At 48.8% G+C, this 19,716-nt stretch overlaps 1 protein-coding gene and 1 pseudogene across 29 annotated transcripts in view; one reads left to right on the top strand and one right to left on the bottom strand.

Annotated features, from left to right (window-relative positions):
* The window catches only part of CACNA1C (calcium voltage-gated channel subunit alpha1 C), a 734,056-nt gene that overhangs the window by 213,183 nt on the left and 501,157 nt on the right, over nucleotides 1-19,716 (top strand). The window lies entirely within an intron of this gene.
* LOC123777903 (large ribosomal subunit protein P1 pseudogene) lies at nucleotides 15,595-16,061 on the bottom strand (annotated as a pseudogene).

Here is a 19,716-nt window from a genome sequence, read left to right as displayed (position 1 = left end):
GGGAGCAAGCAAGCCGATGACGCAAGTACAAGGAACGTCGTGATAAAGGTGCATCCAGGGCCTTGGGGCAGCACGTGGGAGGGGCATGTACCCCTGGTGGGGTTTTAAAGGTGTCATCCTTGTAAAAACTCAGGCAGGTATTGGTTTTGGTCCTCAACCTGCCACGTGCCATCTCGTGGGCAAGTTCCTTAACTTTTTGGAGCCTCTGTCTCTCCACCTATGTAATGGGGAAAATACTACTTCCTTCACACATTTTCTGTGAAATCAAATTAAATGAGTTAATTTAGGGAAACCAACCTAACATAATGTCTGGCTCAATAAAGGAAAGTTCCCTTGCCTTTTGACCTTGGTGAGGGTAAAGGGCAGGGACAGGATCCTGAACTTGATGTCCATGAGTCCCTAAGGCAGTGGTTCTTGAACTCCAGGTTACAGAGTGGTGCCCAGCTGGATATCGTAATAGCAGGAATGGATTCTTCCATACAAACTTTGGGACACTTTCTCTAAAGATTCTATTTTGGTGAGTGTAGGACCATAATCTGAGAAGTTGCCCACATATTTCTGAGGCATAGGTAGGTTTGGAGACTGACTGAAAATACATACAGAAGTGTGTGTGTGTGTGTGTGTGTGTGTGTGTGCACGCACATGTGCACACGCATATGTGCATTTTTCCAGAGAAAGGCCCCCTTGTTTTCACCAGATTCTCAAAGTACCTCATGATCCCACAAAAATTAAGAATCAGTCTTGTGTGCTATGTGCTCTCTGGCACAGAAAGTGGTCTGGAGAATATGGGCTTGGGACGTGAGCCGGCCTCCGAGGCTACCATGGCTGGGCTCTCCTCCTCCCCTCACGCCGGAGATTCCCAGGGAAATGGGAACAGGGGTTTGGTGGCCTGACTCTCTGGCGGGTGGGTGAGTGGTTGGGGCTCCTCATCGCTTCTGACTCCAGAGGTTCTTGAGATGCTTAGTTGTAACCGGCCTGAAAAGTTGACATGGAAATTGTTTCCGTCTGCTTCCCCTAAACGTGAAATCTGTTATGAATTACATCCATCGGAGTGAAAGAGAGACAGAGATTGTGGTGTGTGTGCAGGAAAGCCAGCCTCTGCACGGTCTGAAAGCTTTTGCAATTTTTCCTAATTGGTCCAATCTTTTCTGTAACGAGTCTTCTTTTCTCTTTTCTCTATCCCATCCTCCACCGCCCGTGGCTTCTGATTTCCTGGCAAGGCAGACAGGCACCAGAGCCGGGGATGCTGTTATTCAGCATGAGTTTCAGGTGTATGATGGTGAAAACAGGCAGGAAGGGAAAGTTGGCTCTGAGTTTGGCAGCTAAGGGGACTTGTTTTTCAACATGCCTTCTGAGGTTAGGAGACTTGGACTTTTTGCCTGGTTCTCTGTACTCTTGGTAAGTCTCCTACGACGCTCCATGAACTGTGGCGGGAACTCTGACCTCCCCCGCGATGCCCTCAAGTTTCCCACCGTGAGGACAGACGTTCACAGCTGCTTCTGGGCATCGTGGGTGACACCCTGGCAATTTGAACTAAGTTCATGGGAGTTCGTAGTCTTCAGCGTCAGCTTTAGGGTACCCGTTCGTTGGTTGTCTCCTGTCAGAGCTAATCACAGACCTCATCAACGTGAGAGGGGATTTGCCTCATACAGAAACCCCTGCCACATGCTGTATCTAGAATTACAGCAGTCAGTGAGTGCCATGTTTCTCTGCACAGCTGGTAGTCTGCTCATTCACTCCTTCACCACTTACCTCTTGCTTGTCCAGTGCGCGCCATGCACCGTCATGGGCACCGGAAGGACAGTGAGGACCTAGACTTAGTCCTGCTCTCCTGCAGCTCACTTTCTAGTGAGGAGGATAGGTGCATGGGCGGCATGACAGAGCAGACCGAGACACTTGTTTTCTAGGCTGCTTTCTTCTTTGGCGGTTTGGTGGCTTCATCTTCCCCACAAAATACTCCTAGCTCTAGGATCTTAATGATGAATAATAATGGAAATCGCTGAAGATGCTTCCATGGGTATTTGCTTTTAAACCAGGGTTCAAGTCATATGTAAAGGGATGTGGAGCTAAATTTGGGGTGGGGGGAGTGGAGGGGGAGGGAGGCCCTGCGGAGAGACCAGGAATCTCCCTCTGAAATGGCTAATGCTGGCTGGCTGGCTATAGCTCATTCACCGTGCCCGCTGCCAAGCCATGTGAAGGTACAGATGTCTCTACTGACACCCTCCAAGTTGTCTCTTTGTGTTTCTACCTCTCTGGTTTTTATCACTCCCACTTTACCACTGGTGAATCCCGCTCTATTTGTGTGTGTGGCTGGCAGGTGCAGTCGAGAGACAAAGGGAGGGAGGAGCCGACCAGCTGCGGAGGGGGCGGGCTGTCCTTCCTCCCGCCTGCAGTACCTCCTCTGAGCCCAATTTCCACCACTTCACATCCCCACACGCCTTCCGGGCTTTGCCAGGACCTCTCGAGGCCCACACGAGTACCTGTCCACAGGGCCGTCTCTTGGCCAGGCCTCTGGCTCTGCCCTGCTGCTCTGCCTGTGTGGCCCTGGGCAGAAGCTGCCCTGTGTCTTCGGCTACCTTTCCTCATGGACCATGTCTTCCTCTTCCCATCCTGGGGACCAGCCTAGACTTCCCACAACATTATAGCCATATTTGTGGCCCTCATGTGAAGAGAGCCCAACAGACACTTGTGGCCTGACTGATTGGTTTTCCCAGCCAGGCCACCAGTCGCTTCCCAGCCAGTCTGGCTCCTCATTTGATCGCCTTCCCCAGCCCCCCACTCTGAGGAGGCCGCGGCCAGATTCACGTCAGCAGCTGCTCCCACTGCGGGCTGTGGTTTTGGTGAACTGAGTTTTAGGCCTCTCATCTTTATGGGAAGCCTGCCCAGCGCCGGCCTGATTAGAATTGGATGGTGGCAATAAAGGTCTCCCTTCCCTTCCAGTGGGGCTGAGTGTGTAGCCGAGCACTGCCAGAGTTGGCCACACGCGGTAGCGGGCTTCCTTCCTGGGGCCTCTGGTCACTGTCTGCAGCTGTGTGGTAGGTCCGCTCGGCTCCGGTTACCCCGACGGGACTGAAGTCAGGCTCTTGCTTTGCCGGGGCCTGGGTAACTAGGTGAGGTTAGGTGCCCACTCCTTGCTCTTCTTTGGGAGCAAGCATCTGCGGGAGAGCCAGACACCTGTGTGCGGTGGGTCCTGATGTGACAGCAGTCTGTCGGGAGGACGGCCACTGCTGGAGCGAGGGCACCTTCCAGTGAGAAAATGCACCTTCTGCCCAAACAGAAGTTGGCTTTATTGATCTATTTATCTTTAAAGAATGAGAGAAGGAAGAAAAAGATGAAGAACGTTAGAGGTCAGAGTCTGAGAGAGCCCAAGACTGAGATGGAGACAGAAGGAGCGTCAGAGAAGAACAGACACTGAAATGCAGAAAGACAGTGAGCAGCAGATAGGCAGAGAAGGAGGGGGAGACCGCAATGAGAGAAGTACTGAGAGCGGGAGAGGGAGGCCAAGAGAAGCCGGTGGCAGCATTGCTTACGGATTTATTGATCTCTGAGTTATTCACAATTCATTCCTGGTATCAAGTACTTACCAGTCTCTAAAGTACAGTCTTAATGTAGATATCCATTTAATAATAATAATAGGATTTTTTGAGCAATTGCTGTGTGCCAAGTACTGTGCTAAGTCATTTAACATGACCTCTTTTAATTTTTATGACAGTCCCATGAGGGTGCTATCATTATCCTCATTTTATACAAGAGGAACAGGTGCTCAGAATGGGGCCCATGGGTAGCTAGGAAGAGCCGGGACTCTGACCTCAGGTCTGTGGGATCCCATGTGACACTGCTTTTTTCTCTTCCATTTGATCTCATGCGGTCCTCTTTCCCCAAACTGGCTTCCCCCCCAACCCTTTTTCACCTCCCCCCAAACTCCCCCCGCCGCCACCGCCACTCTGCCGTAGCTCTGTGCTTTCTTCCTGCCAGCTCACAGACTCACTGTGAAAGCCTTTCCTACCTCTGTGTACCATGGTGTGTTTCTAGAGCCTTTCCCAGGCAGTGATTCTGTGAGCACATATTATCTTCTACATCCTGTAGAAGGGGAAACTGAGGCTCTGTGAGATTCAGTGACTGCCTAGGGTTGCACTACATGACTTTTAGTTGGTGGAGCCGAGATGCAAATCCACAGAATTCAAACCCAGCACACTCCTACCCTTGCTGGCCACCTCTCTGAGGATCTGTGTTCCTCATAGCAGCCACTCCATCTTGAGCCAAAGGAATGACCAGGGAACCAGAAAGTGATTTGTATTTGGAAGTGAGAGGGGGCTGGTGGGGGTAGAGAGACGTTGAGGCAGTGAGGGACAGAGTGGGCCCATAGAAACTTCCCTCTGGGAGCTGTAGCCTCTTCCCAAGCAGAGCCTCTGAGTAGTGTCTTAGTGGTTGATTGCTGGTGGCTTCCAGAAAGTGTGCCCTCCAACAGAGTAAAGTGTGAGGAGACCCACTGTTTGGGGGGCATGTGTTAGTGACTGACAAGCCTGATGTCAGGGCAGCATGGAGAGAGCCAGGCGTAGCCGAAGGGACCAGGAGCACTGTCTGCAGAGGGTAGGATCCATGCCTTGTAATGTTCCATTTACCTTCTTTAAAGGGAGAGAACTATGAAAGCAAAGGCAGATTTTGTGCTGGTGCTACTTTGCCTCGTGTTTGCAGCAAAAGGCCTGAGTCTCTGACACATTGTCCTGATCTCAGAGCTGGGTGTGCTGAGCCCTCAGAGGGATTAAGCCGTTCCCTCTGCACGGTGGCAGGGAGGGTGGCCGTGGAGGCGCCCCAGCCCCGGTGGGAACAGCAGCGACAACTTGGAGTGGTCTTTCTTGAAGCTCTGGCTGGGTCCTCAGGAAATAACAGCTATCAGAGAAAAGCAAATACCCAAAGAGACAAGCAGCCTGCGTGTAAGTCTTTTCACTCAGAATAAACCAAAAACCAAAAACCTTATGATCAACACAATACCTAGGGGCCACATGGTGTCATAATGTCCGTCTTCCCAGGGTTGCATGAGGCTTTCCACGGCCCGGGGCCCTGGGACAGTCAGCCAACCTACCTGTCAGTCAGCATATCAGACATCTTAAAATGTATCCACAAACCACATCAAGTAGGATACTTTTGCTGTAACGAAGTTAGAAACAACGGTTATATTTTTAATAATGTTGCGTTTTATTAATAAAGTATTCATGTTGGTCTTAGGAGAGAAACTTGATTATATTGATAGATAACTCTGTGTGTTGAGCCACATCTGACTGGCTGACACAGGGTTAAGTTTTATGGATGCTGAATTAAATATCCATTTTGATTTTGCAGTTTCTTTTATGTGTCGGACCCAGCCTACTTTTGTTTTTGTGGGACAACGCACAACTTGTAGGCACGGGCACTGAGACTTTGGCGCCCAGCGGACAGTCTCTACCGTCCCTTCCCACCTCCCATTCCCAGAAAGAAGGAGAGAAAGAAGGAGGCTACTTCAGTGACTTGATATGTACTTTCTAGGCCTAAATCATACTAGGTTCTCAGGTCCCCCGATTTCTTCTTTGGTGTTGCTTTTATGACTATAAAATGTAGGAAGTGTTCCCTGAGAAATGTGGAAAATTCCTAAGTGTCCTGAACAGATGATATTAAATCAGTTACCTCGGATCCTTTGGCAGAAGGGAGGATATAAATTCGAAATGGAGTTGTATCAACCAGCTCAGGTTTTCAGAAGTGAGGAGTAAAGACATGGGGAGGGTTGTCTCTTCCAGAGTCTCTGACTAGGATCTTCGTGTGGCTCTGGTGTAACATAGATGCTGGATTCCTCCCCCTGCTCCAAAGAAGAGACTCATGCTGAATGCAGCCATGACAAAGGTGCCAATATCGTGCCCCAGTGGAGCAGAGTGAGGAACTGACTTGGGTGACAGGAGCTGAGTTTGTACAAAGAGAAGAAGGCTGGAGAAAACCCCTCTGGGCCAAGGGGTCTGGCTCACCCAGACATGCAGGAAGGGTCTGGTCTATGGAAACAGGAAGCCACTCTGCCATGTGAGGACACCATGGCTTCCTATGGACAGGACTGAGGCTGGTCTCTGGCTATGCTGCCAAAAGGAGGGCATCAGGTCTGGCTTCCCAAGCGCCACTTCAAGGAGGGGGCTGCTACCCAACTGGGAAACTCTATCAGCAAGTTGAGTGGGAACCTGTAGGGGAGAGGGAAAGGAAGGAACGTTTGGCTATCCTCAACCACGGTGATTTACCTGACGTAAGGGAAACTAAAATAAAGCATCATGAAATTGTGACAGGCCCCATTAACATGACATACTCATTAAGAGCTCTGATAACTACTGATATTTAAAGAAGAAAAAAGATACCCTCACAAAAAGACAGGAAGAGATTTACTGCAGGCAAAGAAACTATAGGTCCCTCGAGATGACTGACACAGGAGAACAAAGGAGGTCTTGAAGGTGGCTGCTCCAATCAAGATGAGAGCCAGGTCTCCAGGGTTGGGCGCGGTACTTCCGAAACCAGGAGAAGCATCTTGGGGGTCGTGCCTGGCTTTTCTCTACTAAGCGAGTAGTGCATCCAACCAGAACCTGCTCTTTGTTAATGGGATGGAATCCCCTTTCCATACTAAAGATGAGATTCTGTAAAATCTCAGAGTTATTGGAAAGAGGGAAGGCTTTTTTGTGCCTGATGCATTACCATAAAATGACACTGTCTTACTCCTTATTGCCTAATTAGTAATATTGTACTTCTATGGGAAATGGTGTGTTTAAACATTGCCAATCGATTTAAACAAAAGATTTCAAAATACTGTAGGATGGAGCACGGTGAAACACTCCTGCCAGCCCGCACTCTCCTAGGGTAAGGGTTTTGTCATTTCAAGGTATGCCTGCACAATGGGAACCTAGCAGAAGAGGAGAAACTTTCCTCAGCACTCGGCTTCCTCATCCAGCCCATGATTTCCAGCCCTTCCCTTTCCTTCATCCAGGGCTTAGCTGGGCCTAGGGCTGGGCTGGTATTTTTTTTAATTAAAAGTGTTCAGGGTAGTACAGACCCCGCTGGGTGTTGGGCTCAGCTGGGATCTACCATTCATTTATTTCCTTCTTCAGTATATACTTAGTGAGGACATATATAAACTCTGTGTCCTAGGTGTGAAAACGATAGAATGAGAATAATATAGGTCCTTTCCTTGAGGAGGTCAGCCCAGTGGGAAAGCAGATGTTTTTGTGGAAAACTGAAATATAAGCTGGTCAGCAAGGAGGATGGTAGAGAGGTGAACGAATTTCATGGCAGCCTTGAGAAAGAGTGTATTCGTCAGAATGGTCTGCATGCTGTAATGAATACGCCCCAACTGTTGGTGGCTTAACAGGATAAAGTTTTATTTCTTACATCACAGCCCAACTTAGATTGGCGGGGTGGTGATGGGACATTCAGGGATCCAGCGTTCTTCTGTTTCATGGCTGTGCCATCCCCTTGGGCCTGGAAATTTTCCCCTGTATTCCCTGACTCTGGCTGACAGATAAGAGATAAGAAAGGGCATGGAGGGCTGCACCCAAAGTGTTAAGGTCCAGGTCTAGAGGTGGCGCTCATCATTTCCTGCATGTGGCAATGGCTCAAACGCAATTCTGGGAAATAGGGTCTGGTTCTGTCCTCATGTGGAGGCAGAATGGTTTGGTGAGCATTAGTGTCCTATTCAGTGCAAGGAGCAACTTGCCCACCCTGGGAAGTCAGAGCGGCTCCCGGAGAGGTGAGTACTGAGGGTGCAGAGGGTCCGCCTGGTGAAGATGTTGAGTGCTGGGTGCTGGGAGGGAGCAGTGGTGTGAGAAGAGTATTTCAGGGAAAGGAAGTGGAAGTAATTGGATGTGTCTTCAGATAGAGCTGGATTTAAATATCGGCCCACAACTAGCAACGATGTGACCTTGAGCCCGGTCCCTGTGTGTCCCAGGTGTTAGCTTCAGCCCTTCATCCTATGTCCTCTCCCAGGTTGTGGACATTGCCTAGGGACTTGCCTTCCCCAGCCCCCACTGGCCCCAGTGTCAATGCCATCACTCTCTCCGACTGTACCCTTCTCTCTGCTTTGGACAAACTCTGACGTGGACCTGTTCGCCTTTGATTTGTACACACACCCACCCACCCCCCCCACACACACACACTCTCTCTCTCTCTCTCTCTCTCCATTCTCACACAAGGGTTTTGTGAGTATATCAGCCTGTACTCAGGTTTTGGGAAGCTCAAGGGAGTTCACATCATTGTAATGTGAATATAAGTGTTTGAAATTTCTGGGCTTAAAAAGCCCTCCACACGTTTTTGCCTACCCAGGTCTTAGGGTTTTAATATATTTCGTGCCCTTTCTCCTTCTCCCCCTGTGCTGCCCCCAAACTGCTTGAATCCACTCTCCCCATTTGCATTACGCAGAGCAGTCTGGCTCCATCTCGTCCCCACCCCTAAGCTCAGCCCAGAGCCGTCTTCTGCACATCCACTTCTGTGCCTTCCCACACAGTGGGCTGTAGCCGTTCCTTCCCACATGAGGAGCTGTTTAATGGGGTTTCAACCCCACCTCCTTGGACAAGGGAAATGGGGTGGTAGAGAGATTCATTTCCCCATTTCTTTATTTTTTTTTTTAAAGATTTTTTATTTATTTATTTATGTGACAGAGAGACAGCCAGCGAGAGAGGGAACACAGCAGGGGAGTGAGAGAGAGGAAGAAGCAGGCTCCCAGCGGAGGAGCCCGATGTGGGACTCGATCCCGGAACGCCGGGATCACGCCCTGAGCCGAAGGCAGACGCTTTTAACGACTGCACTACCCAGGCGCATTTCCCCATTTCTTTAAAGGCAGAAGCAGATGGGGCCAATTTTTGTTTTAAGTAAATTTTCTTTCTTTTATATACAATTTCACTAAAGGTCAAATGGGACTGTTGCCACAACAATTGCAACGTTCTTGAGAGAAATAAGATAATAGATGAAAATGTGTCATGCGGTGCCTGGCACATAGTAGATCTTCAGTTAAAACACAGCTGTCCTGTCCTCTCCCACCTGCCCTCAGAGTCACAGGGTATTAAAAGGCACAGTGCTGTGTGGTCAGTGATGGGGCATCTCAAGGGGCAAGTGTGTGAGGGGGAGGAGTGAGAGACGGAGCTGCAGAGGGGGAGTGGGGCCAGATAGCTTCATGCTGTGCCTTTATCCAAGGAGGTGGGCCTTTATCCTCTGCATTCAGAAGTCAGAACTTAGCACATCAGATATAAATGGGAGGTGAACCTTTGTAAGTAGCCGTTTCAGCAGAAATCTTTTTACTACGATTCACGATGTGGCTCCAAGTAGATTTAAATTGGCGGAGTGCCCACAGGACATGGCTCTAGGCTCCACACCTGCAGTGAGGGTGGCACGTTGCTTTCTCCTCCCAGGTGTGTGGCGGCTTACAGGCCTTGCCTGCAAGACTGGTCGGAAACTTGTTACCCTGTGGAGCTGGTTTGCATGAGACGTCCTGCAGGGGCGAGGCTGACAAAGCTGGAAGCTGGAGGGGCCCTGTACTCCTCCAGCAGGCCGCTAGTTTCCAGAGCGCTGCACCTTTACTTCTCTTTAAGAGAGAAGAGAGCCACAGGCCAGCTGGGCCGTTGAAGTGTCAGGCCAGGGCCACAGGGACCTGCCATGTCCGCAGTCTCTCAGAGCTACAAGGGGCCAGGCCCACCCAGCAGAGGGCCTTCTCCTGCCCCGGCCTTGACAAGTCTTTGGGCCATCCAGCCTCTGCCCAACACCTCTGGGAATGGAAATCCATAATGGTGAGAAAGGTTTTTCTTAGACTGACCTTCCTTTAGCGTCTACCTGCTGCACTTCATTTTGCCATCTGGAGGGGAAAAAAACGTATTCTCTCTTCCTCAGGACATCCTTGTTGATTTCAAAGACCACAGCCATGTGCCTCTTGGTCATCTTCCCTTAAGCGAGCCATCGCTTCACTGCACCCTCTCCCCCCAGTCCTGGCCACCTCATCTGAACTCTGCTGTTTGCCTTGGACCCACAATTCCCCAGTCCTACCTGGCCCCAGGGATAGGAGGCTGTTGCTTCCTGTTAATGGCCACTCATTTCCATCAGTGTAGCCTGAGATTACATGCTGCCTTCCTTCTCCCTCTTCCTCCTCCCATCCCTCCCCCTACCCTCCTCCTGGTCCTCTCCCTCCCTCCTCCTCCCCCTCTCCCTCCTCTTTGTCCTCCCCCCTCCTTCCTCCTTGTCCTCCCCCTCCCTCCTCCACCTCCTCTCCCTTCTCCTTGTCCCCCTCCCTCCTCCTTCCACATCACATTGTTTACTTGTATTGAACTTTCAGGCAACTGAATGCCTCAGTCATTTTTCATATGTGCTGGTAAGCTTTGTTTCTCCCTTTCTGTCTGCGAACAGTTCCTTCTCTTGGAGATTTCCTGATAAATGTTTCTTATTGACACACTCTGCCCCTTTTCGGGCTTCTTTGCTTGTTTGTTCCCCCCCTTCCCCTTTCCTGCTCTGTGATAGTCTAATTTTCTTTCCCACTAGTAATGCCGTGTTTCAGTGATTGGAAGAGTTTGGGGCCTCATCTATTTTGCCCATGAACACTTATTCCCCCTCTGACTCTCTCACATTTTCCCACGCAGGCACACTCGTTCCCTGAGCCCTGACCCTGCCATCGAACCCCATGGGAGGTGTCCCTGGGTTTCTTGCCCTCAGGCTCATCAGGTTCTCCCCTGCATCCTGCACTGGGATATCTGAAAATTCCACCCCTGGGGAAAGTAGGAGCACTTTCCAAACAAAGGTCCTGTAAGGACACTTGGGGACAGTTTATTCCCAAGAGCAAACACTGACTAGGATGTCTTTTTGGCTATGATGGGATCTGGTAGAAAAGTTTGAAGTTACCAAAATAGAGAATATGTTCTGATGTCTTGCAAATGAACCAAATACACTTCCCTTAATGGAAGAAGAGTTGTGTGTGTGTTTTTAAATCACTGATAATAATAGCAGGGATGACAGTAATACTCATTACGGGCCTGGCACTGTGCTCTGTGTTGTACACACCTTTGTCCTGTAGTCCAGACAGCAACTCATGAGGAGTGGGTGTGCCGATCTCAAAGCCTTTGGGGGGTGGTGTCCTCAAACCTGCCCTGATCACATGGCTGGAGAGCAGAGCCAGGGTCAGACCCTCCCTGTGGAGGCAGGGACTCAGAACTAGGAAGTCATGGTTTCCCACAGGATAGTAGGGATAGTAGGGAGGATAGTAGGGAGCACAGTGCTTGGGATCGTGGCCACGCCACTGTTGCTGCCACTCTGGGCCTCAGTTTCTCCTGTGGTAAAGATGGGATTGGATTAGATGTGCTTGAGACTGTTACCAGCTACATATGTCTGTGATTTGACATCTCTGTCATTTCAGAGCCAGCTTCCTTTGGGAAACATTGTTGTCACAAGAAAAAAATTGCCCTCTATCAAAATGTTTTCTTGTCTTGGACAAAGTGAATGGGGTTAGTGCCAAAGATAGGAAAACATTACTACAGGATATGGGGGTAGAGATGAGGGTAAGGGGGGGTGGATGGGATCGCATCTGAAACTGAATAGAGACATAGTTCTTAGGGAGCCACAAGATTATACATTTGATTCTCTACCCTGCAATTCAAGCCTGCTAGAGATAGTGAATGTCAAACTGGTAAGGGTCCTCCTCTTGGCCCCAAACTCAGAAATTTTTGTGACAGGTTAGGAGGGGTCCCCAGCACCATTTAGCTCACCCCTTCATTTTATGTCAGTGGAGCTCCCAGCCCTTGGAAGACAGAGACCTCTGAGATCATCTGGCCCAAGCTCCCAGAGAATTTAGATTGGGTGGGCCCCCGGGTGTACCACCCCTGGTACTTGTGTCTTCAAGAGCAGGCTGTGGTAGAGCAGGGCTTTCTTCTGGAATATGGAACTCATAAGACTCTTTCAGCCTCTTTTCTGACAGCTCATCTACCAGAGTGACTGGATGCAGTACAGTTGGGACAAGGAGTCCAGAGCCCTGCTGTTGTTTCAGGAAGCCCCTCTTGTCCGTCTACCCTGAAGACCTGTGTTTGCCAGCTCACTCTACAGTTAACACCTTCTTAGTAGGAATTAATGAGTCCAGGGTTCTTTGCTACTTCTCAGGTGATAAACTGTGATAAAGTATAGTTAAGATTTCCTAGCTTAGATGCAGGAAAAGCCTGCATGAAGTCCCATTGGTAAGAGATGTTGAGTTTTTCATCCAAAAATAATTTCTAGACAGTCCCCAATTTTTGAAGGTTGGTGTTTTAAACATAGAAAATTGTAAATGGCATTTAGATTTCCAGGCTGACCTGCTTAACCCATAACACAGCTGAAACACTCCCTATTACCATGAATCATAATAGAAAATAATATTTCTGCAAATGAAGAGTATAGAATTGCAGTTGCAGACTCCCTATGTCTTGAACCACTTTTGGAAGGCCGTCAGCAGTCCTAGCCAGAACATAAACACATTTACACTGAAGTGTAAAAGCAGGATGTCCGATTAATCTTTGCTCTGATAAGAGGGAAGTGAGGAGGGAGCGAGAGCTTCCTGGAGATCTCTGGCCTCAGCTGGGGAAGCAGCAAGGAGAGAGGAGCATTTGAGGGCTCTTGTATATGCAACCCTTACGGTCTCCCACCAGCCTTTCTTTCTGGTTCTTCTAAATATCACGTGGACCAGCAGGTCCAGAGTTGATAGGAATGAGGTGGGTAGCAGGCAGGGAAGACTCTAGGGCTTCTGTAGCTTTGAGCAGAACAGAACCTGTTGGCAGCCTGCCTTCTGGTTCAGAATGGATGAGCCGGCCTGCCCCGCAAAACATCTTCTGGTCCTTTCCAGGTCAGCAGTCCCACATCTACCAGTCCATCCAGAGCTGGCTTTCTACCAGGCACAGGCTGGCCAAAGCACCCCTTCCTCCAGGGGCACCATACTGTTCTAAGATAGGAGCTAAAGCTGTCAGAACAAGGAGACTGCAGTAAGGTCCCACTGCAGCCCAGACTGGGCACACTCTGCCGTTAGGAAATTTAAATCCCTCCACTCAGATCCCCTCTCTCTGCCTCTCTCCCTCCATTTCCTCCCCTTCCCACCCCATCTCCCCCCCCCCCCCCGCACTCCCCCCTCTCTCCTCCCCATCTGTCCTTCCTCTCTGTCCCTCTTCCCTCTTCCCTCCTCCCTCCTCCTCCCCCTCTCTCCCTCTCCTGCTTCCCTGCATCATGCATTTACTAACGCTACTCACTGACCATTGGAAATGCCCAATTAAATCCTGACTGCTGTGTAACTTAAATTCAAATTGTACCCCAGGAATTCTGACACAGACTGTGTTTCCCATTGATTTAAAAAATTAAGACTCAGTGATATAATGTAATTCATTATTATGTAATAAAAGCCTATTATGGATTGTAATTTTTCAGTGACTAACTCGATTTTACTTATTAGTGTTCATTTAAATCTTAGCTTATTATATGTTCAATATTACAAGTACTAGAACCATTTTTCTTCAAAAATCAGCCATTCAGATTTTTTTCATCAATTTAGACAAGACTTTCTTTCTTCCTCTTCCTCCAAAAACATTCAGATAAGTGAAGTTTTCCTACATTTAAATCGGTGAATGAATAGGACCAAACAGGAGGGTGATTAATTTTAGAACCAGAAGCACCAAACTGAAATGAATTTTTATTAATTTCAAAATCTGACACTCCAAGGACCCTCTAGTAGAACCCGAGCTTTTGTAAGTAGCCACCCAGTGAATTGGTTCAGTGCAGAAACGGACCTGTATCTAGAAATGCAACTTTAAGATCATTTCCAAGCCAAGCTGCAGTTTCATTAGGAATGTTCCCTGATTTACATTTTCTGGGTTTAGTAAATTCAATTCAAATTTATTTCCTCCTAAATGAATTTTTACTACCGGAAGGTCCTTGTATGGAAATGATCTTCTGTCATTATGTGGTTTGGTGCCTCAGAGGATGAGATGGCCTTGAAACCGGGGAGTGCTGGCCATGGCGTGGAGAGGACCCCCGGTTACCTTTCAAGGCTGCATCTGCACCTGTCCAGGGCTGAGACAGGAGGGAAGGGCACCCTCAGGAAGGAAGGTGCTTGTGTTTGTGCCTTTGTCCTTTTAGGGCAAAATACCTCCATTTGGCAGTTCAGCTGAACGCATCTTTGAAGGCAGCTGGGGAGCTGCCTGCCTGTCTTCCTCCCCACATGGCCCTGTCGCCACCCCTGCTTCCCTCCAGGGAAGTGGCTTCTGAGGAGGTTGCTGAGGTGGGCTGCTCTCCGTTGAACCAGAAGCCTCCCCTCGGAGGCTATTGAGATGTGTTCCTCAGGCATGAGGATGACTCACCATTTCAAGATCCCTTACAAATCCGAATACTGTAGGTCCTGCACGTGTGCTGGGGGTGCTCTCAGCATCACTGAGTTTCTCCATTGCCAAATTGTGAAGACTTCAGTTTTAAGAAACAGAAATTGAACCAAATTTGGTAGATAAGGTAAATTCCTACAGCGTCTTTGATAGAAGCGCTTCATATTCTCCTCTGCAGCTCTCCGGCTGCACGAGGGCAAGGCAGTCAGAGGTGGGCGGGTGGGAAGGTCAGACAAGGGATCCTGGAGTGAAGGGAAAAGGACAGAGAACCTGCCCGCCAAGCACTGTTGTCCAGGGCTGCGGTGGCTGGCATTCATTTTGACAAGGCCATCAAGAGGTGGCATGAAGAGCAGCATATTTATTTTATGTGATTCTTAGTTTTCAAGGTGAGGGATGCATTTGGATGTACTCTTAATTGTTCTTAAGCATATATTATAGGCTATCATCCAAAACTCTTTTCTAAACTTTTCCTGAAGCAAGTATTTTAGCTCTTGTAAGTTAGGTATATAGCTGCATAAAAGCGTGTCTCCTGATACTTGCTGTTTGTCCCTTTTGACCTTCGCCAAGTGGCTCCAGATTGTTCTGTCACCACATCGTGCCCATCATCTCCTGAGGGATGTCCAGGCATGGACCTTCCTGATCCTTCCTGCTCTGTCATCTTCAGTGAGCTGCCCTGACATTACAAGATGGCTATAGCCGTTTCAGGCTTCCCAGGCAGAAGCAGCAATGTCCAGGGGACTGGAGGCCTCTCTCCCCTGAGTGTCCCTTAAGAGCAAGGAAGCTGCTCCCAGAAGCGTCCAGCAGACTCTGCCATGGCTCATTGGCCAGGAGTTGGTCAAGTGTCCCTTTATCAAGGAGAGTGCAATTGTCTTGACCAGTTGAGATGAATTAGGACTTAGCTCCATCCCTGGAAGAGGGTTGTCACAACCAAACAGAATCTGGGCCTTTCCAGCCAGGGAGAAGGAGCAATGGCTTTTGGGCAGCCAGTGATGCCAATTTCATCATCAATCTTCCTGGACTCAGAGAGTACTGAACACCTATTAATTTATTTTAAGAGTTCAGCTTTTTTTTAAAATTTATTTATTTTAGAGAGAGAGAGAGCACGAGCAAGGAGAGGGGTGGAGGGACAAGCAGACTCCCCCCTAAGTACGGAGCCCAGTGAGGACTCAAGGCTCGAGCCCGTGACCCTGAGATCATGACCTGAGCAAAATCGAGAGTGGGCCACTTAACCGACTGAGCCACCCAAGAGTTCAGCTTTTCATTGAACATGTTACAGAAGATGTTTAGTCAAGAAGACCAAAGCCCATGTCATCATCAGACTCTTCCAAGTCTTCTTCCTTCCTTCCAGCTCCTTCTCCTCAGCTGTGGCAGCCGTGGTGGAGGGAGCGGAACCTCCTGTTGGGGCAGCAGCAACTGCTGGGGCAGGTCCCCCAGCCCCTCTCTTGCAGATGAGGCTCCTGATGTTGACATCGGCCAGGGCCTCTGCAGACAAGCCTGGCCACAAAGGTTCAACACTTCACCTGCTGCTTTAGTGAGGGCATTGATCTCATCCTCCATGACTGTCACCTTATCGTCATGCAGGATGAGGGCCGAGCAGATGGAAGTGAGCTCTGAGAAGGAGGCCATGGCGTGGGTGCTCTGCTGGTCTGCAGGTGAAGTGAGGGCCTCACCCCAGCGCGGCCTTAGCTCCCTCAGAAGGACCGAGCGCCTCAGTCACAACTGAGGAAAGGCAATACTGACCATTTACATTTTCCAAATATTTCATCATGTGCAAAAATATGTGGGTTTTTTTCTCTTTAAGTTATAATGATTAGAGAAATGATTCATTGCTGACCTTGGGCCTCTGCTTCTCCTTGCCTGAGCTGGACAATGTGGACTCACTGCTTTTGATCATTGGGTTGACTGATAGGATTTTAGAGTTGGAAGACCTTTAAGAACATGCAGCTCAATCTTTCCATTTTACAAATAGGGAAACTGAGGCTCATGCTGCGAGGGACCAGCCCAGCGTCTCATAGCTAGTTTAGCTGAACATGCCTGTGATGCCTCACATCTCATTTCGTGTCTTTTTTCTACTTTCACGATGCTTGGTCCCCTTTTCTTCCAGATAATCAGTGCTATTGTGCACTTTTGAGCTTTTCTCCCTGTTTAAACTTGCCTAAGAACTAAAGAACTAGGTAGCAGTCATTTATAGCCCAGCATGAATATTAGATATTTCATATTTTAAGTCTTCTCTTGAATCATTTAAAGGCATTTCAAGCATTTATTAACAGGCATGAGAATTATTTTGAGGGTAAGAGAACTTCGATTCTCTTATTGGTCCTTCAGAATCACACCAGTGTCCTGTCTGCCTTCTTCGTCCTGGAAGGCATAACCGTCTCCGCAGCCACAGCAGAGAAGAGAAAGGGACCTTGCTTCGCATGGGAAAAGCATCCTGCCTGACACCATCCTTAGACCCTTCATTTAATCTAAAAATTTTTTGTGAGTTAAGTACAAGCTGTGTTGTTTTCTCTGTAAGCAGAGGGTGAGGGGAGGTGCATGGATATGGGCCACAGGCCCTGAGAATGCTCCAAGGCCCACAGATGAAGATGTGTGTCTGACAGAGTCCCCCATGGCCCGCCATCCAAGGTAGACTTCTCTTCTCCTTAAAGAGATGCCTTGTATCTGGAAATCTCAGTGCCCCATCGTAGAAGGCGAGGAAGCTTATTTGTACTACAAAAGTTTTGAGGTTTGTTTTTTTTTTTCCTATGCAGAAAAAATCATCATGGGGATCCCACGAAAGGAGTAGTTAGAATATTTACCCTGGAGTATCTATCCTGGTGTGTTTAGAAAGCAATTTGATTTCCACACTGAGCACTGTATAAAGTGAAACATATGTGGTCTTTCCCTTGAAGGGACATGCCTCCGACTGAACTCTTCAAACCATCAGGTCAGAGAAGCAACACGCTACTACCAAGAAGGTGGTGTAGGGTCCTGTGTCTACAGTCCTGTCTCTGAGCTGTCCCCCCCAGTGCTACTGAGGGCCGTGGTTACTGCCTCATCTTCTCCCCCTTCTGGTAGCTCTCGGTCAGGGCTGGGGTGTTTAGGCTGAGGGGCATTCTCACCCATTGCAGGGTGTTTAGGACCCTTGGCTTCCCCCACCACCCACCAGAAGTACCTCTGCTCACCTCTGACTGGCTCCTCGGGGACAGGCTGCTCCTGGTGGAGAAGGTCCATTTGACACAGAACCAACTAGGAAGTTAGAATTCCGGGGCCTGGCTTAGTCATACTGTGCAAGCCTGTCCCTTCCTCTGTTTTTAGGGCCGTTTTCTGACTCTAGCGGAAGAGGACACTTCTTTTTGTTCACCTGACTGCTGACACATTATAGTGTCAGTTAGCAAACAAATGAAATAAACATTGATTATCATCCTCCCCACTTCTCTTCTCCCTGCACACCCATGGGCCTTTCACTCCTGTGTTCTGGACACATTTTTCACACCAGAAAGATTGCTAAACAGAGCCCAAGGGAGTAGCGCGGGGTATTGTGACTGGAAGACCTTCACAGCAGGTCTGCTTCTTACCAAATCTCAGGGCGCAGAGCCCCGGGGTCTGTCCTTCGGTGCCTAGGCGGGCATGTGACGTCTGCACAACCACCACTTCAAAGGGGGGTGCGGGGTTAGGGAGGCTTGGCAGTTTCTTGGACATCAAGCAGTGCTTGCAAAACAAATTTGATGAGTTATGAATGAATCAGAACCAGACGAGTTACATTTCTCTCAGAATGCATATTTAAAACTTTCTACACACACACCAGAGAACATTCGTCCGTTCCCAGAGGATGGGGGTCTTGGCCATGTGTCCTGCAGGGTTTGTGAAGCCAGGGTATTTTTCCACAACATATCTGCATCCTCATCACTTCCCTTTCTTTGGCCACCAACCATCCCGGAAGGTCATGCATTTGGGCCCCTTTAAAAGGGCTGGGTGAAACCAGGCTTCTGCACACTCAACTGGGAAACCTCTGTGTGTGGAAGTTCACGGTGCCCTCCCACCCCCACCTTGAGAGGCTGGGTTCTCACATTGCCAACTTAGAGATAGGCTGGTGGAGGCGGGGGTGTTGGAGGTGGCAGGTCGTGGTGGTTAGGGGGAGGAGGCCGACAACCCAGAGGCGCTCACTCTTAATTTGGCTTCCTCTTTCTTATCCTTCTATTCAGGTCTCACTAAATGTCACTTCATCTGACAAGTCTTCCCTAAGCTCCTATTCTAAATCCTCTTTCCTGTTATAACCTTTTATCTTGCCCTATATTGCCCTTTTCTCTTGCTCTTGTCTCTTATAGAACTTAAAACAATTAGTAATTATGTATTTATTTCTATGATTGTCTGTCACCCCAGTAGCTGGGTGAGGTTGAGGACCTTGTCTTCTTTCCACTGCAGTATCTCCAGTACTTAGCCCAAGGCTGGCAGGTAAGAAAGAGTTGTCAGATCAATAAATGCTGACAGTCTACTCCTCTTGGGTTGGTGATTTTGAATAAGGGGGTAGGCAGAAGGTTTGGTGTACATAGTCTGTGTTGGGGATTAACCTTGACCTGAGGGTGCTCAGGGAGGCAGGAGGGCGAGCTGGACAAACCTGGAACCGCTCCATGTAAATCAGGTAGCCCACTTGAGATCTAGTGCTTCCATCAGAGCGCCATGTGCTGTAGAATCCAGGCCTTGGGATGAGATCCAGAGGGAAGAAGGCCAGTTGACAACTTATATGATGTAGATGAGTGATTTCAGAAGCACAGGGTAGGATTTTCAAAAATAAAATGAGACTCTGGGGGTTGGGAGAATGGCAGTGCCTGGGGGTTGACTGTGCTTCTGACCTCGCAGGAGGCACTATGAATGGAGCAAAGGGCTCAGGCGTTGCACTTAAGCCTGCCTATGATTCTAGATTTCACCACTGACTGCCTGTGTGGCTCTTAGCCAAGTTGTGTATGCAGTCTGTATTTTTACCTGTAAAATGGGGCTAGTGATAACTCCCTCTTTGGGGTGTCATCAGTATTCAGTGAGCTGACATGTGTGCCTACCTCATAACTCAGTGTCCAGTGAGTGTTGGTCCTTAGTTCTTTTTCTCTTTTGAACAGCCAGCATGGCCAAGTTAAGATTTCTCCTGCTCTCCAACCCGGTCTTGTCTCATTTCTATAGTCAGTGATCAGATATACTAACCCTCCGTCCTTTGGTATGTATTGTGCACATGGCATGTACCCATCATTGTGCTAAGGGTGGTAAAGGTTCAGAAAAAACAGGTTTCTCCTACAGAATGTCTCCCCTGTTAACATATTCCTGGGGAAATATATCTTTGCTTCTAATACCTGTGTTTCTTATTTTATAAACAGCTCTGAATAAAGTG

Source organism: Ursus americanus, chromosome 25, assembly GCF_024610735.1.
Source record: "Ursus americanus isolate L20-20 chromosome 25, mUrsAme1.1.p, whole genome shotgun sequence".
In the NCBI taxonomy this organism is placed as follows: Eukaryota; Metazoa; Chordata; class Mammalia; order Carnivora; family Ursidae; genus Ursus; species Ursus americanus.
This window is presented reverse-complemented; position numbering and strand designations above follow the sequence as displayed.